An 11298-nucleotide genomic window follows, 5' to 3' on the forward strand; every position below is an offset into this window, starting at 1 on the left:
TTCTTTTTTTTTTTTTTGTCTACTTAGGAGTTGTTTTAGTTATGTAATATGATTTTACAACAGTTGTGCCATATTTGAAATTTTTTAGTCACTTGATATATAATCTTTCTGTCAAATGATATCGAGTGCTCAAAAACTGTTCTCGGTAGTTTTAATGATGATAGTCTGTGCTCTGTGACCATTTCAATGATGGTATCCTTTAATATTTTGTAAAAATACAAATTACTTTAAAATGCAAGCTACATCGTCATTTTACGAAAAATCCCAAAACTAACTAGTATTATTTGTTTTGTTTTGTTTTGTTTTGTTTTTTTGTTTAAACATTCGATCTGTGATTAATTAATATACATTCTAGCAGATATTGAAAAATAAAGAAATAAATATACATGTTAAAAATACATGATGGAAAAGGTGTAAATAAAATGATATAATTTTATTTCTCAAAGAAAACAAAAAGAAAAGATTTTAAAGTGATAGTTTTCATCGTTGCACATAATATCACATAATCCAAATATGAATTAGAGACCTCTACTCATTTAAACATTATATAATCAATCAACAGAGATTTTTTTTATATAGCTGACACGAAACAGAATCTACTCCGTAACCAAAAAGTATAAGACAAACTGACACATGTTCGGCCAATTATGGAAGAAATTTGAGTGAACTTTAAGAGAGAGTATCATCCACACATGGAGGTGTCAATCAGCATTGATTGAAAAAAAAAATCTTAAATGTGTCTTTGAAACCAAGTGTAATGTTACCACACCGGATCAGTCCGGAAATTTTATGTCCGTCTTTATTTAGTTTTGTTTTCTCTTGTATATGTTTTTTCTTGTAATCTGCACGAGGTTGATGCACAAGCATTCTTTCTAGTCATAGATAGCAACCATGCAAGTTATATCGTTGATAATTGTCTGAATAATAGATTGTTATGTTTGTATTTTACTATGCAAACCTTTTATTGTGCATAATATTAGTAATTTTGCATTTGCCGTTATGTTTATATTTTACTATGCAAACCTTTTATTGTGCATAATATTAGTAATTTTGCATATGCTGCACATGCAACTTGCAATTGATGCTATTTCTAGATTTAAAATCAGTTTAATGTTAAACTTAGTAAAAATATTTGGGAATTGAGCCAGACAAACTGATTATGTGCTGTTCAACTATTGATGATATGTGTGAGAATTTACATTAGAATCTTAAAGTTTTGAATATGTCAAAATAATTTGTTATGCCTAATGTTTACATGTGAATCTACATTGATTTCTTGGAATTTTTTGATCATCATCGGAAGCTACATGAATTCTTTTCTATTTTTATTTTGTATAGCTTTCACAGAAATTCTCACAAGAGAACCATGATGTCTGTTCCAGACCTTTGAATCTTGAATAAACTAATGTTATAAGAACCTTTGAGGCAGTTTGTTAACTGAAACAAAACACCAAGATAAACTCAAAGTCTGACGGAAGGACAAAGGGGCAGAAGGACGGACATCAGGAACACTCATGGCGGGGCACAAAACCTAACAATTTAAGTTCACACTTAACTGTTCAAAATGCAAGGATACTCTTTGGTCATCACTTCGATGTTTTAGAGTTTTGTTCTTTGCTTCGGCTTTAAAAGTGATGGGAAGTTTTGGTATGATTTCATTTATTAGGTCGACCTTTGGTTTGATGGACAACTCTTCCACCAATGATTTCTCCACGACTGTGCAATATTTCTGTACATGTATCTTTGTTCCACTTTCGCACCTACTGTGAAGTCTTAAGTTCGCTACTATCCTGCTACGCTCGAGACGTTCTGAGCATTAAGTGTGCAAGTTTAACTGTCAAAAGTTGCGTTTAAAACAAATAACGTATTCTATTTTTAGTGATTTTTTTTTCAAGCATTTTACATTATAAATCTTATAGATCAGCAAAAATTGAAGATGTGAGAGAATACCTTTAAATAAACTTTGTTGGAGATGTACCTCTCCCTTCCTTTTGGACAAAAATTCCTTATAATAGAGGGATCTTCACTTAAATCCCATGAGATGGAAACAACAATTAAAGAGAATCTGGCATTATTGATACAGCAACTAACTAATGCCTCATACAGTGGAATGATACTTAACCTACCTTGTGTACCCTCTGAATTTAGATCGGGTGAGGAATGCCTTACACACAGCACAACGCATATGGCAATCACTAACTACCGTTTCGGTTCTTTGCCCTAATTCAACTTCTATCTAGCTTCCAACTTCAGAACCTTACTTTTTGATGAAATTTACATCTTGTAGACATTCTTCATATAGTTTACCTGTGAACCTCTGTCCGTTTTGTAGGTAAATTAATGGTTTGTACATATCTTTCTAGATCATCAAACCTGTAAACGTGACAGATTCAGGCATTGATTTAATGTTTTGGTCATTGGTGTCGAACCTAACACAATTCAGTAGTTGCTGAAGTTTTTCCCTTTTAGGTTATTCATGCCATAATTGTAGTAAGAATTTAAGAATTCGCTTTTCTGACCTTATCTCGATACTGATTAGTACATATCAGGGCTTTGAGATAAAAATGAACATGTTTGATATTGGTACAGTATTGCTAAATCAGGTGAGGCTTGGATCTCTAGCCTTTGATTTTCTTGCAAAGATGACTTATGCATAATTACAATGGTCATCAAGGTTAAACAGCAGCCAGATGACAGAAATTTATTCTCTGCGGGAAATTAAACTTTTTTTTTTAAATAACATGTGAAGAAAAAAATACAGTAATTGTAAGTGTTATTAATGGATCAAAAATATTTTGAAGCTGAAATGCTTTAGTTTATTATTTATTATATTTGTCAACCAAGTGAAATAGAAAACAGTATTCACCCCTTTCTTCTCCATTTCATTCTTAGGTTTTTATACCTAAACAAGAAGACAAAACAGACCCCGTGACCTATTAGATTGTACATATATCAGATTTTCTGCTTGATTCACTTTGTTCATAATTGCTGCAAGGATTTCATTAAATATCTAAAGAAAAGGTAGGGCATTTTAGAAGATATTTAAATTAACGGTTGATTCAAAGACGTCCTTCATGGATTTATGAACTACAATTACGCTGTAATACATTTGTTTGCTTTCAACATGGTTATTAGTGGGTTAGGATAATAAAGTGGGTCGTTTGTAACTTGCATTGTGTATATTATTTTTAAAAATATACCGGAACAAACTAAAATTAGGCGGTAATATGTAATACGTTTGTTTGCTTTTTACATTCTAAAAATAACGATGGACGGAAAATGGGTTGAACTTAATGGGGGGGGGGGGGCTAATGAAAACACAAACTTTCAAAATAAGTTTATAGTTAGTGTTTAATTGCATTTTTTGTTTTCATTTTTTTTTCAAAATCCTTTGTTTATAGGTTGCGCCGATATACCCCTTTAAAGTCTTCAACTTCAACAAAATGCTGCTCCTCCTACAGTTTTGTTTCGATTTCAATATAACTAGGCACACAAAGATACTATTACTCTGCATCCATTTTTTTATTTTGATGAACGGTGTTGCAAGTCATTAAAAACAGAATTTTTTGTGATTTCTAAGAACGCTACTCCTCCTTTCAGTCTACCTGGTAATTTCAATTTGGTACACAAGCATACTACCCTAAGATACATAATTCTATGGATCGGTTTTTGATTTCGGTGAACGGTGCTGCTATAGTTACTAAAAATAGAAAATTGTGAACTCAAAATGCTAGTCCTCCTACAGTTCAATCCGATTTAATAAAACTTGGTACATAAGGAGATTACACAAAGATACTTTATTCTGTATATCCTCTTTTGATTTCGTTGAACGTTGTTGCCATGGTTACAAAAAAGTCCATTTTTTCTAAGAAATTCTTTCCAAATTCAACTATTCCTACAGTTTCAATCGATTTCATATAATTTGGTACCACAAGTAGACTACACTGAAATACATAATTCTTTAAATCGATTTTTTAGATTTGATGAAAAGTGTTGTTATGGTTTCTTAAAATAGATATTTCCGTGAAATTCTTTCAAAATGCTACCCCTCCTACAGTTTTAGTAAGATTTTAATGTAATTTGGTACATCAAGTAAAGTATTCTGAGATACATATATGTAACTGTTGATGGCTCGAACTTCCATATCTCGTAGTTCTTTATTTCTCGAAGTGAGTCTCCGATTCCGATATTTTCCCTTTTATCACTAAGCAAATTTAACTTAACATTTGCATTTTACTCACCTGAGCTGAAACCTTAAGTGAGCTTTTCCGGTCACCTGTTGCCCGACGTCCGTCTGCAAACTTTTCACATTTTCAACTTCTCAAGAACCACCGAGCCAATTTAAACCAATGTTTGTAGAAAGCATCCTTGTGTGAAGGGGAATTCAAAATGTGAAAAGTCCTCTTACAAGGGGAGATAATAAAGAAAAGACCAGAATAGGGTGGTTCATTAACACACAAAACCGCAGAACCAGAAAAGTTTAGCTTAAACTTGTGTGAAAGCATCCTGGGGTGTTCAAATCATGCCTCCCGGGTGTAGGATTAGGACACAGTAGGGAATCAAAGCTTTACATTGAAATATATATAGGAAAAATCTTTTAAAAAATTTCTTCTCCAGAACAATTGAAAGCTGAACCTTGTGTTAAAGCATCCTTAGGTAGTGTACATTTTTGAATTGTTCAAGTAATGTCCCCTGTGAGTAGGGTTGGGGCACAATAGGAAATCAAAGTTTTACAATGAAATATACAGGACAAATCTTTAAAAATCTTCTGATGAAGAACCACTGGACCAGAGAAGCTAAAATTTATGTGGAAGCTTCCTTAGGTATTGTAGTTTCAAAATTCTTCAAATTCCGGGAGTAAAGTGGGACCACAATATTATAAGGGGGGATCTGGTGAGGAACAGTAGGGCCAAAGTTATTCAGGTGAGCGTTGTGGTCCATGGGTCTCTGGTTAGGATTTGAACTAGATTCTGCAAAAAAAAGACTATAAGTTTGACTGAAAAGATAAAATGTACTTTACGTCGAAAAATGAGTTATTCAACATAATTTATACTCAATTCGTGATATATCCGTACTATTACGTTTACTAACGGCATGTTCGGTAGCAATACCATAGTTGGTGTTTTCTCAATCGAATGCAATAGGAAAGATTGACGCATTGTCCAAATAATTTGACAACTTTGATGTCCCAATGAAAGTATCGAAGAGAGCATACAATGATATGATTTGGTTTTAAGATATTGTGTTGGACCTTTCCGCTCCGATAAGACGAGTTAATCCTCAAGCTGAAATGTATACCGATACTTCTTTATCTGGCTGAGTGCTGCAAAAACGGGGGGGGGGGACTGGACAGAATCAGGGGTTTCTTAAGTACCGAATATCAATTATCTAGGGGTTTTTATGCAACACTGCTAGGATAAAGGAGGGTTTTTTCATCAACGTTCTGTGATAAACACGTTAAACTTCTTTATGTGTGTGTTTGTTGCAGCCCAGCAGCTAGATTGGGTATAAATGCACTTTTGATGGTACTATAAGTAAATCTGTCATGAAAATTGATGATTTGTAGAGAATGGGAATATAATCTTTTGAAAATTTAAATCTGTACTTTAAGGGATATGTCAGAGCAGTTAAAATTTGATTTTATTTCCAAGGTGGATTTAATACTAAGGGAGGAGGAGATGGGTGTTAAAACAGGAGACAAGAGTGCACGTTTTGAAGAGTTGAATGCAGTAACATGGGAGGAAGGTAAAATAATAGAGGGGGTTGATGCAGTAACAAGGGCTTAGGACCCTCTTATAGAGGAAGTGGATGCAGTAACAGGAGACGATAATGCACTGTTAGGAGAATTTTCTTAGAGCGATATTTCTTAGCAATGTGGTCCTATTCTAAGGATTACACGTTTGACGTATTGTCAATTAACAATGGTTATTTCCATTCTTATGTCGACACGATATATCCCGGTGAGCTTGAGTTAAAAGATACCACAGAGTCTGACACATCTGTTTCAAATTTGGATATTTTATTAGAAAAAGACATTAATGGTAATCTGACAACAAAGCTTTATGATAAACCTGATGACTCTAACTTTTCAATAGTCAACTTCCCTTACTTATGCAGCAATATACCCTTATCATCTGCATACGGGGTTTATATTATATTGTATTGTATTGTATAAGTATTGTTACCTAAACAAGTTCCTTACAAAAAATTGAGGTACCTTACCAGGCATTTGGGCAAGATACTAGAGGGTGATATTTCTTACATAATTCTTATGGGTTATCTTCTGAATTGCAATTGTCACATTTTTTGATGTATTTATTTTTTAAAACATATTGAAAACAATTTAGAATTTACAAGAGAATGACAATTCTGAATAATTTTTTATATAATACTCTGAGATACAAAGCAGGTATTTGGGGAACGTGTCGTCTGACCTTAAATATTAGAAAAAATAAAACATCATGACTATTGTATCATTGAACCAAAATAATGCATTAGTCACATGCCCAAATAGTTAGTTTTACACCTTATATTCCTTGACTAATGTTTGTGTTTTATTCCCTCTTACGGGCCTGGTAATAATTATGGCTTTATTTCCGTCCACTGACCGGACCTCCTGGTCTCTGGATACAATGACCTCTTTCTCCAACGTTAGTGTCTGATCCGACTGCACCGAGGCCCTCCTCTTCCTGGCAGCTTCCTCTCGGAATTTATTCCTGGCTGTTGACACAGGGGCCAGGGGCATTGAACTCTCTCTTGGGTTGAGGTATGTTCCTTACCGTGGCATAAGACGGCTCCATATAACTTTCATGTTTTAATCGTCCATGGCGTTTCATCTGTCCTTTACGCGTGCTTGCATATCTGCAATTTTCCCAAGGACACTTGAAGATATCTACTTGAGGCTCATGGACCTCTGTCCAATGAATTTGTTGTGAAAAGTAATTAAAAATTTATCATATTTCTCTGAAAGATAGATTGAACTTTCGAAATGTTGTTGACTAAATATATCCTTCTCTATCCATAACTAAGACCTGCTTACCCTTCCGCTTTTGTCGTAGTTCTTCATACTTCATGAAATGAAAAGTAAAAGACATGTTGTAATTGATTTAATGTGTTTTGTTTTAAATTGACTCAGTATCCAAGCACCCCTTCTAGGAAACCAACATATTGTCCTGATGGCTCGGGATATTTATCCCTAATTTTCCACACGCAACAACTGGTTGTAACTTCGCGACTTCCGGCACCTAGTCTCCCAGGTATCCACATAATATACTGCTGTACGCTGTGTGTCGACGAGATCTATTAAAATTCTCATCCGTAGGTTCAGCCAGCACATCGTTGTAGTACCTGATGGCTACCTCCAACACAAGTTCATCGAGAACAACTGTCTGAAAATCTTTAAAAAATGAGTTTAATGTCAAAATTGTATGCTACAGGGTTTTAGCAAGAAACTAATGCAGTTTCTAAGAAATCTGGAGTGACAACTCTGACTGGATTTATTCAGCAAACTTTTTCTCTTTCCAAGGGCATTTCCGTGCAATGGGTGCAAATGCACCAGCTTAGAACTGTACCGCTTGGAAGTTGTGGATGCTCTAGAATTTCACCTTGAATTGTGTGAATGATGTCCAGGATGAAAGATGGTTGCTTAGAGCACACTAATCTAAGAGCATCTCTGAGGCTGTCGGTGTCTAATAATGCAATACAAGTCTGAAATATATAGAATCTATAAAAAAAATTTGACAAGAGTTGCACATACAGATCAATATATACATTAGTGTTTTACTTGTGCACTCTCTCTACCTCCACATGAGCTTCTCTTTCCTGCCTTGCTTGGACAGCTAATTCCAGTCGATTTGGTCCTTGGCAGACTCTTCCCCCTCTTCTACTTCCTCTCCTGGCACCACCACGACCTCTACCCCCAGCTGCAGGGGACTACAGTTTATGAAAGTGAAATCCCACATTAAGCATTTCTACAAGGCGACGACCACTTAATTATGTAAGGGGGGGGGGGGTAGCAGAATTTGGAAATAATCTGTCCTCGAAAAATGTTGAAAAAAAAAAATAATCTGCGGAAATAACCTATAAGATGTCTTATTTGCAGGTGCTTATTAATGCAATATATTAAATTAACAAAAATATTTCTGTTTTATTCATATTCATATGTGTTAAGGGGAAATTTGAATATTAAAGTATTTAATTATAATTACATTCAAAACCCGTCTCACTCTTCCACGACCTCTCCCTCTTCTGTAGTTTGGTACATAATCATCATCACTGATATCAGACTGATAAGCAGAATTTGCAGGTGAATAATCACTTCTAGGTCTATCTGAATTCTGCACAAAAACAGCAGAAGGGTCATTTAATTCATAATTTATTAAGAATATTTTACCCCTGGAAGTTGATTTGACCTTTTTTTAGGTCACGTAAGTCATTCAGGTGACCTATTGCTATCCGTTTTTGTCCGTCGCCGTTCGTTGTGCGTTAACATTGGAACATTTTTAACTTATCCTCTGAAACCGCTCAACCAATTTCAACCAATTTTGGCATATAGCACCTATGGGTGAAGGGGAACAAAAATTGTAAATTTCATGGCCCCTGCCCCCCCCTCCCCCCCCGGGGCCTGAGGGGTGGGGCTGAAACCTCCAAAATTAATGCAATCTTTAAAAAATCTTCTCTACTCCTGGACATCAAGTCAGACTGTTGGCATGATTGTAAAAAGGATTTAGCCTTCTACCAAAATTGTGAAATGCATGGCCCCAGGGTCAGGGGTTGTGGTGCTAGGGTGGGGCTATATACATCATATAGCTCTAATGATTATATAGTGAAAATGCATTAAATCTTCTTCTCTGCTCCTGGGTATGAAATAAAGTAACTAAGTACATAGTTATAATGAGCAAGAGTGCCTCTACCAAAATTGTGAATTTCATGGCCCAAGGGATAGGGGTTTTGGTGTAGGGGGGAATCTCTGTTGATTATATAGTGAAAATACATTAAATCTTTGAAAATCGTCTTCCCTGCTCTTGGGCATGAAATAAACTAAGTACATATTTATGATGAGCATGGCTGCCTCTTCCAAAATAGTGAATTTCATGGCCTCTGGATCAGGGTTTCTGGTGAAGGGGGGAGGGGGGTTATTGATTATATAGTGAAAATTCAGAATTTCTTTCAAAATATTTTTTTTCTACTCCTGGTGATAAAGCAAAGAAACAAGTGTATAAGCAAGGATGCTTTTACAATTTTTTTTACAAATTGTGGTCCCAGGGGTTCTGTTGTTTCTCTGAAAGGGGGGGGGGGGTGCTCTATTTGATTATAGAGTGAGAATGTGTGAATTCTTTCAAAATCTTCAACTAGTTATGTTGATGAGGGTACCTCTTCTAAATTTGTATATTTTCATGACCCTAGGTCATGGATTCTGGTGTTAGGGTAGGGCTGTGTTAAATAGTGAAAATGCAATTTTTCTTAGAAAATCTCCACTGCTCCTGGGCATATTGGAAGCAAACAGAGTAAAAGTTTAAATAAGCAAGGGTATTTTTACCAGAATTTTGAACATCTGGACCATTTAGTCAAGTGTTCTGGTCCTGACCAGGGCTCTATTAATTTGTATTCTACTGAGTGAAGTTATTCCCCTTTGCCATTCACCTTTGATACTTAATCACTGTAGATAATGTATTTTAAAGGTTAAAAGAATAAGAGAATTATGCAAGAACATTTATTGTAGAATAGAAAAAGTACTTTCATAGTTTTAAAAATCAGGTAGACTTGGAAATAATAGATGAATAAAAATGAAACATAACTTATCTTTTTAAATGTTCTTCAAAGGCCAAGTGAGGCCAAAGCGAGAGGTTGTAATATAGACATTTTGTTAAAAGTCTGCATGGTAATAGTGATTATTTTGTTGATGTTATTCATACTATTTTGGGCAACAAAGCTTCATTTATCAGTTTATAGATCCTCTAAATTGTTATACTCAGGTGACCGTTAAGGCCCTTGGGCCTCTTGTTGAAGTTTCTTACTCGTCTTCACAGTAAAACAATTTACCGCCTATGGGGCCTCAAGTTGTTAAAAAAGCTTTTCAGCCACAGTTTCTGAAAATTTTTGGGCACAATTGTATTGTAGCTGCATATTTATGTAGTTATTACCTTATTACACTTTTTAAAGGTTAATTTCATTTATGACATGGTATAACTGTTTAAAATAAATGAAAAATACAAATACTCACGTCTGACTCCATCGTCGTATAACTTCGTTATAAGCATCCCGTTCGGGTTCGGTAATCATCGTTACAGTGTCCCGAGAGATAAATAAACAATGGCAGTTGGAAGGACAGCGCACAGCATGTATGCAATTAAACAGCCTCTACTTTATTTATTGTGCGGAATTTCTTTTCATAACTTCATTATTATCTTAGTTTTATTTGTAGGTGTTAATTAATGCTGAAAGTTCCCATTCAAAATGTACCTTCAGTTACAGCTAGTATTGCTTTAATGGACAATCATGTTTTAGCTCTACTGGTCAGAGACCAGAAGAGCTTATGCGATAGTAATGTGTCCGTCGTCCGTCCGTCCGTCTGTCTGTCTGTCTGTAAACAATTTTTCAAAATGCTACTCCTCCTACAGTTTTGGTCTTATTTCAATATAACTTGGCACACAAGTAGACTACACTAAGATACATAATTCTGTGTATCGGTTTTTGATTTCGATGAACGGTGTTGCCATGGTTACTAAAAATAGAAATTTCTGTGAAAAACATTCAAAATGCTACTCCTCCTACAGTTTTGATCTGATTTCAGTATAACTTGGCACACAAGTAGACTATACTAAGATGCATAATTCTGTGTATCGGTTTTAGATTTCGATGAACGGTGTTGCCATGGTTACTAAAAATAGAAATTTCTGTGAAAAACATTCAAAATGCTACTCCTCCTACAGTTCTGTTCTGATTTCAGTATAACTTGGCACACAAGTAGACTATACTAAGATGCATAATTCTGTGTATCGGTTTTTGATTTCGATGAACGGTGTTGCCATGGTTACTAAAAATAGAAATTTCTGTGAAAAACATTCAAAATGCTACTCCTCCTACAGTTCTGATCTGATTTCAATATAACTTGGCACACAAGTAGGCTATACAAAGATGCATAACTCTGTGTATCGGTTTTTGATTTCGATGAATGGTGTTGCCATGGTTACTAAAAATAGAAATTTCTGTGAAAAACATTCAAAATGCTACTCCTCCTACAGTTTTGGTCTTATTTCAATATAACTTGGCACACAAGTAGACTACACTAAGATACAT

The 11298-nt window shown here is 35.0% G+C and overlaps 1 pseudogene; it reads right to left on the reverse strand.

The window, feature by feature from the left end:
• Positions 1 to 7131: 7131 nt before the first annotated feature.
• On the reverse strand, positions 7132 to 10234 carry LOC133199775 (uncharacterized; annotated as a pseudogene).
• Positions 10235 to 11298: the final 1064 nt, after the last annotated feature.

The sequence above is a fragment of the Saccostrea echinata genome, unplaced genomic scaffold, assembly GCF_033153115.1.
Source record: "Saccostrea echinata isolate AGI-Se365-2 ecotype Australia unplaced genomic scaffold, CSIRO_AGI_Sech_v1 ptg000036l, whole genome shotgun sequence".
NCBI lineage: Eukaryota > Metazoa > Mollusca > Bivalvia > Ostreida > Ostreidae > Saccostrea > Saccostrea echinata.